Source organism: Hypanus sabinus, chromosome 23 (genome assembly GCF_030144855.1).
Source record: "Hypanus sabinus isolate sHypSab1 chromosome 23, sHypSab1.hap1, whole genome shotgun sequence".
NCBI classification, from domain to species: domain Eukaryota; kingdom Metazoa; phylum Chordata; class Chondrichthyes; order Myliobatiformes; family Dasyatidae; genus Hypanus; species Hypanus sabinus.
The window spans coordinates 20604083-20620701 of record NC_082728.1 but is presented as its reverse complement, the minus strand read 5'-3'; the positions used below and the strand labels follow the sequence as shown (position 1 = coordinate 20620701).

At 41.1% G+C, this 16619-nt stretch overlaps 1 protein-coding gene across 2 annotated transcripts in view; it reads left to right on the top strand.

Moving 5' to 3' along the window:
• The window catches only part of LOC132380018 (transcription factor MafG), an 87223-nt gene that overhangs the window by 16887 nt on the left and 53717 nt on the right, over window positions 1-16619 (top strand). The window contains exon 1 of one of the 2 annotated variants that reach the window (XM_059948476.1): window positions 3983-4116. The exons of the other annotated variant lie outside the window; for it this stretch is intronic. The gene's annotated coding sequence lies outside the window, so the exon portion shown is untranslated. Of the gene's footprint in view, window positions 1-3982; window positions 4117-16619 lie in introns of those variants that run through there. 2 annotated transcript variants of the gene reach the window in all.

Below are 16619 nucleotides of genomic sequence, written 5' to 3'. Positions count from 1 at the left end.
AAACCTGAAACTGTGCCCTCTTCTAGACCCCCCCCCCCCACCATGGGAAGAAACTTTGCCATATCTAATCTATTCAGGACCTTTAATATTTGAAATGTTTCTATGAGATCCCCCTTCATTCTCCCGAACTCCAGGGAACACAGCCCAAGAGCTGCCAGATATTCCCCACATGGTAACCCCCCCATTCCCAAACCACCCCCCGCAAATTCCCTCTGAACCCTCTCCAATGTCAGCACATCCCCCCTAAAATAAGGAGCCCAAAACTGAACACAACACTCGAAGTGTGATCTTTGCAAAATATGCAGCAAGTTTTCCTATGAGTGATCAAGGAATTTGGTAAATTGCCCCTTAAATTTCCAAATTGTGGTGGCATTAGAGGAAGCTTGAGCCAAGTGACCTAAGATATTATCAGGTGTGCATCTAACTCCAGGAAAATGCTAAGCAGGCTATGGCGAATGTGCCTAGAGCAACTTAAAAGCCATTTACGTGTTAACAATATTCACAAATGATTTCTAGATTTTAATTTGCTGATCAGCATTTTGGATGGATTGCTAAGTACGTTCACAACTGATTTCAATGTGATAGGCAATGAATCCTTAACATATTAGCTCAAGAGCAGCCCAATTAGTCCATCATATTTTTATGAGTTCTGTGATCCCATCAAGACAATTTAACTATTACTCTATTTTCCCAAATTTATTATTACTTCTTTGAGCATTTCTCTAATTCTGCCTTAAATGCTGTTCTTAAGCTGTGATCACTTGTGGTAATGCTTTCCATATTCCATCAACAATTTTGAAACTACTTGTCCTCTTTTCGGCAGTTGCTATTCCCGTGTGAGATTCCAAACGCCATTCACCCATATCTGACCTGACAGTGATACCTTGTTCCTGGCTGACAGGAACTATGCCTGAGTGGCTTCAGCTGTTTCTTTCCTTTGATCATGGCTGTTGCTTTGGGGGGGAGTGGAGGTGGGGAGAGAAGGGCAGTTGGCGCGCAGAGGGAAGAACTTGACTTTCGTTTGGTTTCTCACTTCAGCAATATGCACAGGATGAAATTGAGAAGTCTGTGTATTAGCTGACATGCAGTACAGCCACCAAACGCAAAACAGGCATTTTATTTATGTATTACATACTTGGAATATACAAGTTAATAAACTTCCCTTTGAGCAGACATAACTGGGAATTCATTTTAAAGTTTGGTTTACTGCTGGAATTTCCCAGAGGGATCAGGGAACAAAATACAACAGCTCGCTGAAAGACACTTAGAAATGGGTAAAATAAAATGAAATAAAAATGCTGGCAAAAGAATATTACAGGGGACATTTAGTCCTCTTTTATGTTGCATTTTATGCTCTCGTGAATACCCATACTATTCTTTGTCAAAAACTGGAAGTCTCAATTACAATAAATATAGGGATATCCCCTGAGAGTTATTGGATTGCTAAGAATTTGAGGGTCACAGACTTTGATCTGCAATTTAACTGAGTTGCTCCATAATTTGAGTTTCCACTTTGGTCTGACGTTTCTGACCTAAAATTACCTAGAGGAGCAGGTTGATCTCCTTGGAGGACTAATTATGCACTGGCCCCAAGTTTTACCGAGAAACCCCGCACCAGATGCAGGTCACCTATGATGGCTGCCCACTCTTTCTTGCAATCTTGTTTGCGTACAGATGGCCCCGGAGAAGGAGCAAGCAGGGTTTGCCTGTACCACTGAATGGGTAGACGATGCTAAAATTGAATCTGTGGATATTAGCAATAACAAAATTATTTACGTTTCCAAGTTTCCTGTTTTATGATTTTACTTCCTTTATAGTTGAACCATTCTGAAAAGGGGATTTTATTTTCTGTTGGACATAATTTATTGCAATAGTTGAGAAAAAGCACATTGTTGGCAGTGTAATGCATAAGAAAGTCATTAACCTGCGACAAAATTTGATTCAAAGGTTTATGGCATATTATTTATTATTAGTGGTAGAACGGTCTCGATAGGTTTTCCTTTATTCACATTCATTTTTCAGGATTTGAGCACTGCTGACATTTACTGTCTACTCCTAAATGCTCCAGAGAAAGTAGTGTTGAGCTGTCTTCTTGAACTGCTGCAGGGGTGAAAGACGGTCCAGAATGCTGTTAGGTCAGGAATTTTAGGACTAGGCCAAGGGCAGGTGACTTGGAGTGGAATCTGCGTTAGTGGTATGTCTATGTGTTTGCTGCTTCTGTCCATACATCAAACAGTACAGCACAGGAACACATCCTTTGGGCTGTGATGCTGTGCTGAACTAATGGAACACCTATCTAAACTAATTCTTTTTGCCTACACAATATCCACATTCTTCCATTATCTGCATATTTATGTGCCTGTCTGTGGCAGAGATAGTATGGGTTTGGGAATTATTGTCGAACTCGCCTGCCGGTGCATTTTGTACATGGTACACACTGTGTGTTTGTAGTGCAGCAAATTAATAACTAGGGTAGTTGATGGGGTGTCAGTTAAGTAAGCTGCTTTGCCCAAGATAGCGAGCACGATTATTAATTATGAAATCTGTGAACACATCATCCTTTTCTGTCTGCTCTTTATGATTTTCATGTTGTAAATTCCCCCTTTTGTTTTTTTCCCCCTTTTTAAATCCAGGGTTAAATTCCTAGACACAGAAAAAAAAGTTTCTTGACTTTTGCACTGAAAAAGTTAGCATTTGCATTCCTCTTGATGATTACTGCTGCATCTTTTTGTCTGAGCCATTCCTCTGTTTTTTTTAAGCCCTGGACTGTAATTTGTAAAAGCAACTGTTTCGAAGAAAAAAAGGGAAGTTTAAATTGAATCAGAATGTTGCCCTGGAGGTTTGACAATATGCTCCAGACCCTCAGTTGCCCACTAGTTACAGAAGCCTTTGAACAGGCTGATGGACACCACATGCTTCCTCTCCAAGGACACCCAAGCACATATGTAAGGAAAATGATAGGCAGCTGGAATGAATGACTCCATCACCAGCTCAGCGTTGTCCTATATAGATAACAACTATAGATTTCCCATTTATGTTTCATAGTGCATAAAATTAATATATGGGAAGCAATCTGGAGTTTAATCTCACGTGCAATTTAAAAAAATGCACTTAACTATGCACATTTAAACTATCTTTATAAAATCTGTAGTTTTTTATTGAATTGCGTTTGTCTGGGAAATGTGCTTATTGGCATGCTGGAGGAATTTTTATGTGAGATAGACGTGGAATTTTCTTTATCTCCTTTGTTTCCTTTTTTTGATGGGGAACTCAGTTATGTGGAGACTGGAGAGGCTAAGCTTGTTCTTTATGGAGCTGGAAATGTTAATGTGAGCTTTAATAAAGACATTCAACAGGAGAAGAGAAGCTTCAGAGAAGCAGATTTCATAAAATCATAGAAATTAATGACGTGCAAAGAGCCTATTCTGTCCATCATATTAACTGATAAAGCTATTCGGACTAAACCTACTTTGTAGTTGCCAGATTTTTTATTGGTAATTGGCGTCTCGTTGTCAGATGTAACGAGATATAGTGAAGGGGCAACATTCCAAACCTTAGTACCTCGAGGCAGTTCAAAGGGTAATAACAATAACTGGCTGCAATATGACGTTGCAGTAACGGAGAAAGTGCAGGGCAGGTAAACAAATGAAGTGCAAGGTCTTTGACGAGGGAGTTGGTTAGTGTCCATGATGTGTTCATCGGGGTTATTTTTTAGTAGGATGATTTTTTCTATCTCCATTATTACCCTTAGTCGCAGTGAGATTCCACCGCCCCTAGAACTCCCCTTTAATCCTTCTCTTTATGGACCCCTCCCAAGCTTCTGAAAGGAGGAAGGTCCACTGGCAGGAGTTTCACAGAGTGTTGAAGGGTTGCGGATACAGTGTCAAAGGCAGATGCTTGTTACAGTGCCTGTGCCTTTAAAAGTTTGCCCGTTGCGTAGAGCTTCATGAATGAAGCCACATGACAAAACATCATCTGACGTCTGGCCTCGGCACAAGCGCAAACAACGAGTGGGGGGAAATTCCTTCAATTGCAAAAGGGGGAAAAACAGGCCTTTTGGCTGTCCAGGTCTGCTTCAAACCCACTCCGAAGGGTCGAGGAGCTTCTCAGGAGTCGGTGAGTAAGCGAAAGGTGGGGTTTGGTGGGATTAAGGGGACAGAAAAGGCGCGGTGTTTTGCTGAGTGTGCAAACGCAATGAGTGTGTGTGTGTGTATGATAGGGAGGGAGGGAGGGAGAGAGCTGCTGACTCATCAGCGGATCACAGCAGCCTGAGTCAGGCAGCCTGGCCACTGGGTTTTGCAATGGACGCAGAGCGGGGATTGAGACTGCTTCACACAGAGGGGCTACTCTTCACCACCCCGTACCCTCCTCTCTCGTTTCTTCCCCTTCCCGCTCTCTCTTCCTTCTCCTGTCTCTCCCTTCCTCTCCCTTCCTCTCTCTCTCTCTCTCTCTCTCTCTCTCTCATGCCTCTGCTCACTCTGGAACACACACGTTGGACGAGAGGCTGCTGCCTGACTCCCGAGTTCCCTACACACTGAAACCAGTTACCATTCCCGATCTTCAGTGGAGAGAGAGTAGGGCAGAGACAATGTGTAATCTGATAGCATTTGCCTGAAAATACATAACGTTCACAGGAGAGCTGCTGACTCAGGGTACCGACTCTGGCAGCAGACTGTTGTCCTATTCGGGATTAAAAGGGGATATGATCATTCCGGTAACTGATGTGCATCTGACTGGATTCTTTATCTGTCAGGTGATTTTTGAAGTAACTGCACGGAATAGTTAATTTTTGAGAATATGGAGTTCTTTTAGGGAAAACAAAATCATTCCTTTATTGGGAAAAACACACTACTTTCTGGTGTAAAACTGATCAATGGGTTATGTCTCAATGGGGGATTTTATGTGAGCAAAATACACCAGCTGACTCAGCACTGATTAGTGAAGGTACACCAGTTCACTGAGTAATGGATTCAGTTAGATAGTTCTAGATTTGTGACAATGACACAAATATGAGGGTGGATATTGGATGGGGAAATGTAACTTGTCTGCTGGGTCTTGTGATAAAATGCTGTAATTGGTATTACAATGTGACCCAGTGCATGTCTCAGTTCAATTATTATTGTGACTTCAGTCTGGCATTTTATAGTGCCAAAGTGAAAATGATTAATTATTTGTGTCAATACTTCAAATGCACTTTTTGGTAGCTACAAGAATTGATTCTCACTAAATTTTCACTATACTCTTACTTAATCACAAGCTTTGTTGTAATCAGTGAACAGGTAAAGCTTGTACCAGTTCAATAACGTTTGTGTGTAATGAATTCTCTTAATTGATGCATGTTACAATTTTACACTTCTGTGTGTATTTTGAAGTTGCCTTTTCATAAAAGGTACTCCCAACATTTTAATTCTTAAGTGTGCCACATGTTGGCAGCTATTAAACTCGATGCCTTTTTTTTGTGTAGCACGTGTTCCATTGGTATGCATCGGTAGTTTTGGGAAGTCTTAAGAGATTCTATTATGGATTTGTAAAAGTATACATAATATATTTTTTCAAAATCGAACTATAATGGTGAGGGAGCTAATTGCTGTAATTAGATCTGCAGATTTTGCTGACACTGGTAAATTACATGTGTTTCACTTGATCAGTTTGATATAATCCTTTCCACTGAGTGAATTACAGCCTTATAAAATTTCCAAAGCATCTGCTTTTTGAAAATGATGGTGAGGAAACTGATTGGTCTGAACAATAGCAAAACTTAGTAAATTCAGGCAAAGGGGGAAAAAATTGGTTATGGCCGGCAATATATCAAATATCATCTGTACAGAGCCATAATGCTGTGCAGCTTCATATTGACAATTGACGCTCTTTCTGATTTCATATCTTAGAATTGTATAAATTGTTTTCAAAATTAATGTTAGCTGTACTTATTGCACATGAAATTGATAACATATTTATAATTTGTTCTTAACATTATTATAGCTTTAACTAGAAATGATCTGTACCCCAAATTAGGCATTTACATTTTGACATGGAAGCAAGCACATTTAGATTTAAAGTGTAGCATGGAGCTTCTTAATTTGCCTTCATACCTTTTTAAAAATTTCTGTTTGGGGCGTGGCTGTCACTGACATGGCCAGCTGTAGTTGTCCAGCCCTTGAATGTGCTGAACTGCCATTGAAGAACCACTATCGTTGCTGGCCTTGGAGTGATGGCATTCTGATGATGGCATTGGTAAGTTACAGGATTTGGACTCAGTAACTGGGTGAAGTCTGGCAGCTGTTCAGTTTGGAGAGCAGCCTGCAGGTCACGGTGCTCCCGAGAGCCTCCTGTCCTTGTTCCTCTTGGCATTGTACTTGGTCTTCTTGTCCACCTATATCTTGGTCAGCCTGTAATTCTGTAATGCACTATAATTCTGGTTATGCGGTTGGTGAAGAAGCCTATGTGATGATGAAGTGGAGGAATAAGTTAAATGGGCAAGGAAGGAAAATTCCCAGGAGTGCCACTCAGAATTGCACTGGGAGGGAAAAGATCTTGTGACTGAAATGTTGGTAGTAAGTGAAGGAAAACTCTTAACTGGCTGAATAGTAGCAGTGGTATCCCAACTATATTTGACAATTGTATTTTGAATTCTTAGTGAGAAAAGATGGGGGAATAAATAGGATGTAGACAGGGTTTCATTTTGGGCCTGGTGAGAGTTTTGCAACCCTCTGTTGTTCTCACATAATCCATTTGGCTAATGGACTAGGGTGTGTTTCTGAATGTAAAGTTTGGACTTTGCCCATGTGAAGGAGGATAATATTGAAATGAAGCTATTGAGAAACTGAAATACAATAAAAGGCAATTAATTGTCACCCTTTATGTAAACATAGATGAGGTAACTGAGCAAGAACTAAAACAGTAGTTATTCATTGCAACCATTAAGTTTGGGGTTGAGTCGGAATACCTGAATCCCAGCCAACAGGGTGTTGATGTTCAGCAAAAGGATTGGAGGATATAATAACCCTGGTAACATTTCCCTGACAAATGTCAGCATCTACAGTGGAATAAGGAAGTTGCAGAGAAATTAAACAGTTGCCTTTTGTCTTTGCAGAAAGTACAAAGACCTTGAATTAATGGACAATTGGGGAATCTAGTGTAAATAAGGAAGTAAAAGTCAATAGTTGTTGAAAAAGTTGTTGATGGTGTCGATAAAACTGAATTTCAGAATCCAGTAATCTAGAGCAGAGGTCCCCAACCTGGTGTCCAAGGACCCCTCGGTTAATGGTATGGCTCCATGGCATAAGAAAGGTTGGCAACCCCTGTTCTAAAGTTTTGATAGAGATTATAAATGCACTGGTTAAAATAATTTAAGATTCTACAGATTGTAGAGTAACTCCTGTAGATTGGACACTAGCAAATGCAACTCACTGAAGGGTAAGCCAAATTGGGAGCTACTGACCTGTTGGCCCAGGGGTTCCTGACCTGGGGTCCACAGAGCACTCGGTTAATGGTAGGGGTCCATGACACAAGAAAGGTTGGAAACCCCCTGTGTTAGCCTGATGCATGTGGTTGGGCATACGTTAGAGCCTATTGTAAAGGATGTGATAACATTATAGTCAAAGATGATTGAGCTGAGCCAGCATGGGTATTTTTGAAAAGGAAATCGTATTTCACTAATCTGTTGCCACACAAATTACTGGAGGAACTCAGCAGGTCAGGCAGCATCTTTGGAGAGGAACAAGCAGTAAATTGAGCAGAAATCCTTTTTCAGACTAGGAAGGAATACCAGTTGGTAGGTGATGAGTGAAACCAGGTGAAGGGGAGGGCAGAAGTGAGAAGCTGGGAGGTGATAGGTGGAAGAAGGAATCTGATAGGAGAGAGGACCATGGGAGGAAGGAACGAGAGGGGCACCAAAGAGAGGAGATGGGCTGCTACTGAGGAGGGATAAGAGGGGAACCAAAATTGAAAAAGAAGAAATTACTAGAAGTTAGAGAAATGTTTAGTCAGAGATCATTGGAGAAGCAGTGATAGAGGTCTTACTGAACTCCCATTGAAGAGAAGATTTAAATTTTGGGGGGGATAGGCATGCCTCGAAGAGACTTTGGAGTGGAGCAACAAATCAAACATGAGATTTACATGAGCAGAATCTCGTGTTACTAATCTGAAGACAGCTATAGATAAGGATAAGCATGGACTTTGCAGGGGAGTTTTAAACTAGAGCAGGGCAAATTACAATAGCATTAAGCAGGAACTAGGGAGAGTTATTTGGGAATAACTGTTTTTGGGCAAATTCTCATCAGATGCGGATGGTGTTGAAAGGCCAGCTGCTTGGAATACGGAACAGGTATGTTCCTGTCAGTATGAAGGACAAGGACGGCAAGCTAAGAGAACCTTATGTGGAATGGGGTGATGAATTTTGTCAAGAAGGAAAAGTATGTAAAATTTAGGAAGCTAGAATCAAACAGAGTCCAGGAGGATTATAAAGAAGTCACAAAAGAACTTAAGAATGGAATTGGGAAAGCCAGGAGGGGGCCACTGAAAGTCCTTGGCAAATAAGATTAAAGAGAATCCCAAGACATGCATCCAAAGCAAGAGGATAACAAGGGAGAGGGTAGGACTGCTCAAGTAGAACGGCGGGGGGAGGGGGGGGGGCCGAACATTTGCTTTGATGCGAAGCACGTGAGTGATGCCCTTAATGTATACGTCATTATTTACAAAGAAGGACATGGAGGATAAGGAGATCAGTGCTGCAACTGTAAATATCCTGGGGAATTTAAAGCTAAGGTGAAGGTACTGTTGGGTCTCTTAAAGTGCATTAAGGTGGATAAGTCCCCAGGGCCTGTTGGGATATACCCCAGGTTACTGAGAGAGGCAAGTGATGAGATTTCTGGAGCCTTGACCAATATCTTTGAGTCCTCTCCAGCCATAGGCGAGGTACCGAAGGACTGTCGAGTAGCTGATGTTATTCCATTGTTCAAGACGGAAACCAGGGATAATTCTGGAAACAATAGACATGCCAGTCTCATGTTAGTGGTGGGGAGGTTAATGGAAAGAATTCTTGGGGGTAGGATTTATGAGCATTTGGAAAATCATGGCCTAATTAGGGAGAGTCAGCATGGCTTTATGTGGGGCAAGTCCTGTCTTACTAAATTGAGGTTTTTTGATGTGATGAGAATAATTGATGAAGGTAGAGCTGTGGATGTTGTCTCCGTGGATTTTAGTAAGGTGTTTGAGAAAGTCCCTCGTAGGAGGCTTGTCTAAAAGACTAAGATTCTTGGGATCAGTGGTGCATTGGCTGTTTGGATTCAGGACTGGCATTCCCATGGACAACAGAGGGTGGTGGTGGTCAAACGGACTTATTCTAGCTGGAGGTCTGTGACTAATAGTGTCCTGCAGGGATCTGTGCTGGCACCTTTGTTATTTGTGATATATATAAATGACCAGCTGAAAAGATAAGATAGGTGTTCCACAAAACTAATATCCAATAAGGATAACCGTGACGGGTGGATGCTGAGTCTATTTGGTTTCGTTTGAACAAATGGACCCAGACTCGGTAGTTCCTTCAAAACACACTTTATTGTTAATACAGAGCAGAAGATGGAGAGTTGCGAGAAATGCTTTATATTGTACACTACCTACACCACTAATAAGTAGGGCTAACTTAAGCAACCCTTAGTAGTTTACACCGCTGAATATACTTAGCAATGTCTGTGTGGTCCTGAAGCAGGTGATTGATCTTGGACTGGCTAGGGTGGTGGTCCTTGACGTCGGTTCAGCTGCTCGGCCTGAAGGTGGGACCCAGGCGAGTGGTCTGCCCAAGAAAGAACTTTCCCACCTTTATAGCACTATTGTCACCTCCCAGTCCAGCTGGAAGGGGCTAGGCATCCAATCCAACGCTTGGTCGAGTGATCTGTTAAAAACCGGCCTTTGCCCTCTCAGGGACAATGCGTCCTATTAATCTTACAACCAAACAATGTAAAAAAACCATTCTTTAGAGACAAGGTGATTAATTACTTTTACACAAATCAGCACTTTTAGCTTTCTCTCAGGCATGTTATCCGGTAGACCAGAGTCACATATTGTTCTCCCCTTGTCTAGTATCAAGGGTTAATCTGCCCAACAACCTAACAGGCCCACAAATTCCTAATTGTTAACCATTTCCCTGCCTTCCAATTTTCATACCCATACACTTACCTATACAATAGGTTTTCAGATGATACAAAGTTTGGTGGTGTTGAGGATAGTGTAAATGGCTGGCAAAGAATATAGTGGGATATAAATCAGTTGCAGATATGAGTTGAGAAATGGCAAGTGGAGTTTAACCCGGCCAAATGTGAAGTGTTGCACTTTGGTAGGTCAAGTGTAAAAAGATGGTACATTAAGGGCAAGACCCTTAAAGGCGATAAGCAGGGGGACTTGGGGTCTAAGTTCATAGCTCCTAGGAAGAAGCTGCATAAGTTAGTAGTGGTTAAGAAGGCTGAGGGCATGCTTGCCTTTATTAGTTGAGGCATTGAGTACAAAAGTCAGTGTTGCAGTTAGGGTGCATCTGGAGTACAGTATACAGTTCTTTCCTCCTTCTCCCCCCCCCCCCCCCATTATAAGAAGGATGCAAAGGCTTTGGGGAGGGTGCAGAAGAGGTTTGCCAGGACACTATGTAGATTAGAAGGTTATAACGAGAGCTTAAACAAACTTGGGCTGACTTCTGTGGAGTGGAAGAGACTGAGAGGAGATCTGGCAGAGGTTTATAAGAGTATGAGACATAGGTAAAATCTTTTAGTATCTTTTTCCAAAGGTTGAAATGTCTAATACTAGAGGGCATCATTTAAGGTGGGGAGGGGGATATTTAAAGGATATGTGAGCAGCAAATTTTATACACAGAGTGGTGGGTGCCTGGAATATGTTGCCTAGGGTGGTGGTAGGGGCAGATGCATTAGACTTTTTTTTAGATAGGCATGTGAATGTGAGGAAATGGAAGGTTATGGACATCATGTAAGCATAAGAGATTAGTTGGCAATGTGATTACTGATTTATCTGGTTCAGTACAACATTGTCGGCCGAAGAGCCTTGTTCCTCCACTGTACTGTTCTATGTTCTTTATATTTAGTAGAGTTGATAATGGGGGACAGGTCTATATGGTATGTTTGGATTTAGAAAGGTTTTCGATAAGGCCTCGATTAGGAGATTGGTGAGCAAGGTTAACACATGTGGAACTGGTGGTAATGATCTGACAAGAGTTGGTAAAAATTATCCATATTGATAGGCTGTTGCAAGGTTTGGTGCTTGGATCCCAATCGTTCACACTGAATATAGCATGTACAATTTTGATAACATTAAACTGTGAGAATTTGAGTCCCGATGAAGATACAAAGATTCTTCAAGGGAATACACACAGACTAAATGAATGGGCAGCAGCCTGATGAATGAAGTGTAATGCAGAAAAAGGAGATGTTCACTTTGGAAGGGGAAATGGTCAATATACTTAATTGGTAAGAGATTGGTCAATGTTGATGTTCAAAGGGATTAAGGTGTCATTGAAAGTTAGTGTGCAAACACAGCAAACATTTATGAAGGCAAGTGTCATGTGACGCTTTACTGCATGAAGTTTTGAATGCAGGGGTAAAGCTATAACAATACATTGCCGAATTGCGACGGTATCTGAAGTACTGTGTATAGTCTTCGTCTCATTGTCTAAGGAAAGATGTGTACAAGAAGGCATGCAGAGAAGGTCCAGGATTGGTTTCTGGGATGGCAGGTCTGTCACATGAGAAGGAATAGAACGGGTTCTCTGGAATTATCTTTTCTGCTTCGTGAATGTCTGCAAAGAGTAAGGTTGTATGCATTCACTGATATTAAATTGCACCATAAATTCTCACTTCGGGAGAGCTGACCTCACTGAAATGTACTGAATTCTTGGAGGGCTCGATGGCATGCATGTGCATTCTTAAAAGCATGTACCAACAGCTTCAAGGACGGTTTCTATCATGCTGTTGTAAGAATATTAAATGGCTTCCTAGTACGATAAGATGGATTCTTGTCCTTACAATCTACCTTATTGTTCACCTGCACTGCACTTTCTCTGGCTGTTGCACTCTATTCTGAATTGTTCTTGTTTTACCTTGTTCAACCTCAGTACTGTGTAATGATCTGATCTGCATGAGCAATATGCACGACGAGTGTTTTATTGTATCTCAGAACATCAAAGTTCAAAGTAAATTTATTATCAAAGTACACGTGTATTGATTTACAACCTTGTAATTCATTTTCTTGCAGGCAATCACAGTAAATATATGAAACACAATAGAATCAATTAAATCTGACTCTTGAGAAGGTGGGTCAAAGACTCTGTGTGTAGGCCATTTATGATTGCGGGAAGAAATTTCTTGACTGGGATGGGGATAGGAGGTAATGTTGCTAATCCTTTACCCCAGAGATTTGCAGAGCCTCAATCATTGTTAGATTGTTGGAGGAATTAAGGAACATGGGGAATACTAAGAAGATAGTGTCAAGTTAGAAAATCTACCAAGATTTGCTGAATGATGGTATAGGCTTGAGGCATGGAATGGTTGTTGCTGCTTCAATTTCTGATGTTTTTAAAAAGCTAGATTATTTTCCATTTTATTTTCCAACACCTGTACAGCTGCTTGTTAATGCAAATGCATGAAAGCATGCAGACATGGTCAAGATGTTCAGTAGCTTTTTTGAATAAATATCAGAATGGAGAAGAAATGCAATCTAAGTGATTTTGACTGTGGAACGATTGGTGCTGGATGGGTGGTTTAAGTAGCTCAGAAGCTGCTGATCTCTTGAATTTTTCATGCACGTTTTTAGAATTTGCAGAGAGTTGTGTGTGAAAACAATAAAACACCAAGTGAGTGGTTGTTCTGTGAACAAAATGCCTTGTTAATGAGAGAGATCAGAGGAGAATGGCCAGACTGGTTCAAGCTGACAGGAACGTGACAATAACTCAATTGACCACGCGTTACAACAGTGGTGTGCAGAAGAGCATCTCTGAACGCACAACATGTCGATCTTTGAGGTGGATGGATGACAGCAACAAAAGACCTCGAACATGCACTCAGTGGGCCCTTTCTTGGTAACAGGATGTAACTAATAAAGTGGTCACTGATTGTATCGCTGCCATTCACAGCTTTACGTCCAGCAAGTTTTCATTAAGGAGATTACTTAATTATCTTCATTCGAGAAGCACTGAAAATCTATATAGGCTTTAAATAAAACGGCAGGATATCCTGAATGTGCAACTTTGAAGATGAACTAGTTTGGTAGTGTTTTCAAAGTTGAAAGTAAAGGTCAAAGTACATATATATATCACCATATGCAACCCTGAAATTCATTTTCCTGTGGGCATACTCAGCAAATCTATAGGTTAGTAACTGTAACAGGATCAGAGTACAGAAGTCAATCAACTTTGCAATTTATTTGTATTTGCAATAATTAATGAGGACATGAGATAAAGAGTGCTTAAGGTGAGATCATTGGTTGGGGGAACATTTCAATGATAGGGCAAGTGAGTGTAATTATCCCCTTTTATTCAAGAGCCTGATGGTTGTTTTTGATCAGGGTGGTGTGGGTCCTTAGGCTCTTGTACCTTCTACCTGGTGGCGGCTGTGGTGGGATCTCGGATGACAGATACTGCTTTCCTCTGACAGTGTTTCATGTAGATGTGCTTAGTGGCTGGGAGGGCTTTATCCCTGATGGACTGAGCTAAATCCACTACCTTTTGTAGGACCATTCAAAGGCATTGGTGTTTCCATATCTGAGTGTGATGCAGCCAGTCAATATGCTGTCCACCAGACAGGGATGGAAGTTTGTTGAAATTTACTATTCTGTTTAAGAATGTAAAATCTAAGGTGTGTAAATGTTTATCAGTTTAAATTCCGTGAACTAGATTACAAAATTGGCTTTTGTAGATCTGGTTTTGCTCTGAGTTTTGTTTTGGAGAGATCTTTGATTTGGAGAAGGTTTGCAGACTGAAGGTGCTATATCCTACAAGTGAAGAATTGATGGCCACATATGCAGAGCTTGTGCATTTTCTGTGATTTTTTTAAATCCATGTGAAAGGAAAAATCAATTTTTGGAAGTTTGATTAATGAGAAAAGCCAGAAGATAGGTGATAAGGAACCAGATAGTCTCACCTCAGAATCAGGTTTATTATCATTGACATATGTTGTGCGATTTGTTGTTTTCTGGCAGTAGTACAGAGCAAGTAAAAAAAAATCGCCAAGCTGAAATAACTAAGTAGTGCAAAAAGAGGAATAGTGAATTACTATTAATGGATCATACAGGAATCTGGTGGTAGAGGGTAAGAAGCTGTTATTAAAATATTGAGCATAAGGTTTTCACGCTCCTGTACCTTCACCCTGATGGTAGTACTGAGAAGAGGGTAGGTCCTGGATGTTGAGATTCCTTAATGATGGATGCTTGCTTCTTGAGGCAGCACCTCCTTGAAGTTACAGTTGAATGTGTATGTGTTTGGGGGGGTGGGGTTGTGCCCTTGATAGAACTGGCTGAGCCTGCAACTCTCTGTGGCCTCATTAGAGTCTCTACCAGGTGGTGATGCAACCAGTCAGAAAGCTCTTAATGGGTCATTTTAGAAACTTGCTTAAGTCTTCGGGGACATACCAAATCTCCATGAACTCCTAACGAATGCTCCTGGTGTGCATTCTTCATGATTGCATCGCTGTGTTATGCCGAGGATGGATCCTCTGAAATGTTGCCACCCAGGAACGTGAAGCTGCTCATACTTCCCACCACTGACCTCTAAATGGGGACCGGTGTGTGTCAGAAACCTGAAATCTGCAGTAGTGCTGTCTGACCTTCAGAGTGTTTCCAGCCTTTCATATCCAACGACTTGCACGCTTTTTGCATTTTGTTTGCTTCCTGCAGGTTAGAGGTGATTGGTTGAAGTTTCTATACAGTATGTGGTATATGTAAATTCACTGCAAAAACACTGGTATTCATGGAGCGAACATTAAATTTTGCATGTGTGCAGTTGATAACTGCCTTTGTCTGTCCTTCCTTCCTTCCTGAACAGCAACAGATAGCAGTTTCTGTTTGGAGGTTTTGCATATTGAGCTACAGAAACTAGATGTGCTATCGTTGGGGCCCCATTTTCAGTTTGAGTTCAGAGAGGGTAGTAAGATTCTGGATTCTAGTACTTTTTTATCCCCTTACTGTCCTGCTTCCTATTATTTCAAGTTTTTATAAGATGCTGGCATGCTTATCTTGCATTTATTTGAAATGTAGATGAGGTGTTCAGGATCTCCAAAAAATATCTGTGCAATCCATATATCATGCTTTCAATGTTCTCACACCAGAGAGCGTAATTATAAAACATGTGTATTTTACTTATTAGATAATATTGACTTATCTAAAGTTTAGTGCAAGTTTGTTTTAATTCTGAAAATTCAATGGGAAACCTGAAAAGTTAATCACTCGCGCAAATAACAGATACAGAATGCTGAAGGAACTCAGCAACATCTATGGGAATAAACAATTGATATTTCAACCCAAGGCCCTTCACTTGTTTATTGCCTGACGTGCAGAGATCCTTCAGCATTCTGTGCGTGTTGCTGTAGATTTCCAGCATCTGTAGAATCTCTTGTGCTAATGCAAACTAAAGTACATTCTTGTCATAGTTGCTGTACTATTTCAACTTCATCTCATCTGTACGGCTGAGACAGGAGAATGAAATACCTGTGCACTATTTTCACTTCGCCTCCTGTTTCTTGTGTATTTATATGCCAGTGAAAAATCTATTATTTTCTCCCCCCATTACCACTGCTTTCCCCTTGCAGTGAGACGTGGCTGCGGTTTTCTGACTCGAGCAACACTTGATGGATTTTTTTGAAATCACTTGACTGGCTTATTGAAGCTACTCTCATTTTATGACTGATCCAGCTAAGTCATTTCACTGCTCGAACTTTGCTATGTCTGGTATCAAATTTGGTAATTGGTGCATCGTGAGAAAATGTAATGTAGTCTGTTGGAAAAGCCCAGTATTGGTGTTGTAGGAACTGGGAAGGGGCATGAAAGAGATTTTAAAAGTCTGTAATAATATTCTAGTGATTTAGATGTCATTGTCTTTTGCTGCATCATGTTGTTTTGAGCAAAAATAATTTGAGGAGCATCACAAAAATACAGTACTGTGCAAAAGTCTTGGGCACATACATATATCTAAGGTATACAAGACATTTGCACAGTACTGTGGTAATTAATGTATTGCACAGTATTTCTGCCACGAAAGAAAAATTTCATGACCTATAAACCTGATTCTGATACGGGTTTCTGTTGTGGACTGAGCGGGAAAGGGGGATCACGGATGGGAAAAGGGGAGGGGAGAGAGTGTAAGCGCCAGAGTGAGATCCTGTAACAGTCAATAAACCAACTGTTTGGAATCAAAAAATGACCTTGCCAGGTGTCTCGGGGCTAGATGAGTCTGTAACCCAAACCATCGTCTGCCCCTGCCACCTGTCCCTCACCCCTTCTGTGGCGCTCCACCCTTGCCATTTCCAGCAACCTTTGCCCCCGCCAGATTTATGAACTTGCTATCTGCTCCACATTGACAAATATTGTACTGTGCAAAAGTCTTGGGCACTATATATATGTTTAGAGATATA